The sequence below is a fragment of the Nannospalax galili genome, unplaced genomic scaffold, assembly GCF_000622305.1.
Source record: "Nannospalax galili isolate Female #2095 unplaced genomic scaffold, S.galili_v1.0 scaffold101, whole genome shotgun sequence".
Classification (NCBI taxonomy): domain Eukaryota; kingdom Metazoa; phylum Chordata; class Mammalia; order Rodentia; family Spalacidae; genus Nannospalax; species Nannospalax galili.
Window position 1 is genome coordinate 1,902,747 of NW_008345700.1, and position 2,058 is coordinate 1,904,804.

Here is a 2,058-nt window from a genome sequence, read left to right on the forward strand (position 1 = left end):
CTTTCTTGCACCTAGGACAGATCCCAGGAGGTTCTCGCTTATTACCAGGTTTTCTCTCTCCATTATTGCTTTTTATTTTTACTGAAACATTCTTTACTCATGTGACCTGGCTTTCCACATGAGAAACAGACCCCCTCGTAATTGGTCTGAGGCCTGCTTTTAAGATTCTGAACATATGCGCTGAAATGTTGTCCTTTCATTGCTGCAGCATAGGCCATTCCTTGGACCACTGCTGGTGAGGCATCTATGTTGGCTTTTATATAATTCTGTAAAGAGCCTGTTTTCTTAATTGTCCTTATTAATTCTTTACATAGAAAGTTAGCATTTTCCCAAGTCAATTGTTTTAATAAAATTTCTGATCCCTCAGATGAAGGCATCATCCTTTGCAATGCTTCCTCCAATCTTGCTACAAAATTCTCATATGGTTCTTTTTGTTTTTGTCTAATTTTAGAAAGAACAGTGGTTATACCTCCTGCTCCTGGAAGCTTTCTCCAGGCTGCTACTGTCAATTTAGAAATCTCTTCCAACACTGTTTTTGGTATACTAATACTCAAACTGATAAGAAAAGGCCCTTATTCTTTGACTGAGAATGCCCCATGATTATTACCAGTTACCTTCTCGTCTTCTTAACCTGGTGATCCTTTACCAGTGGGCCTGCAGCGCCCTGACGAGGTCCTATCCTTGCCTGAAATTATTAAAAAGAGAAAAAAGGGGAGAGATACCTTACCCTCCGGGTCCCTGTTCGGGCGCCACCTGCAACGGACCAGCCCAGACCGGGGCAGTTCAGTCCGATGGGAACAGGGTCGTCGAGAGGGTGGACAAGGAGTCGGCGAGTGACAAACAGACGCAAAAGGAGCTTTATGAAAGTCTGAGTGTAATTTTTGAAGTTGCAAGGTTTGAAATATATACAGAAAAGATTACAAAAAACCGCAGAACATTCATGCTAAGATTCACAGTTGCAGAGGTGAAAGTAAAACATTATTTTGCCAACATATCTCTCTATTTTATTAATCTGACACTAGACAGTAAATTCCTGTTTTACTGTGTTTTTTCACACACTTAAGATTCTGCTTGGCTTTATAGTCCCAAGTCAGGATTGCCTTGATTCATTAAGCACCCCATTAAGCACTTCCAACACCAGTGGTGCCAGGTTGTTACTTTTTTAATGATCTGATAACATTCCTTGCTTGTTTGTAGTGGGCCATAGGGCTTCTAAGTTACTTTAACTCTATAAGTCCCAAAAAGGCTATCTCATGTTAGAAATCCATGAAACCATATTTTTCTCTTATCCTACCAATTTTAAAATACCTTCTATATTTGCTCTTTAATGCTCTCTTATTGATTGTTTATCAAAAGACACCAAGGTGGTCTTGATCTTACCAATTTATCCATGAATTGTAATGAATAAAAGAAAACCTTCTTCTATCTATATTTATCTATCTACATTTTTCTTCTAGAAATCTATTATTCCCTGGACTTTCCAGCATTAACTCTGCCTAGTCACTTCTCACTAAGAGCTTTAGAATTATATTTTTCTGATCCTATTACCTGAGTATTAAGGGTCCAATCCAAGCCCCCAGAGGCCGTTTTATAAGAAATGGCCGTGGAGTAAAAATACAGGGTGTTATTTCTATTACATTCAGTAAAGGAGGTATAACAGGATGAGTGCATAGCTTGAGTGAAGATACAATCATTGGGGCACTCACCATTAGCTGGTGGCACGATAGGCTTGGGCTTAGACACACACTTCCAGCTCTGTTTGAGTTGCTGGGTATGTGTAACATGAATAGCAAGATATGCAGTCTTGTCTCCACAATCTACATATTGGGAATATTGACCGGTTGGTATGGTACCCCAATTGCCACCTCTACATTCACAAGGGGGGCCGTACCGAGTTAGCATAAACCTGGTAGCATTAAATGGCTGAAGGCCACCATCTATGTTCTTAACTAAATGTATAAAGATACAAGCCCACCAGGGACTCGGGTGAATTATGGGCCACATGATGTGAAATTTGAGCTTAGCTCTTTATAAATTGTAATACCGACCAGCGTCACG

At 40.0% G+C, this 2,058-nt stretch overlaps 1 protein-coding gene across 16 annotated transcripts in view; it reads left to right on the plus strand.

The window, feature by feature from the left end:
- Nucleotides 1-2,058, plus strand: part of Add1 (adducin 1) — a 91,384-nt gene that overhangs the window by 39,064 nt on the left and 50,262 nt on the right. The window lies entirely within an intron of this gene.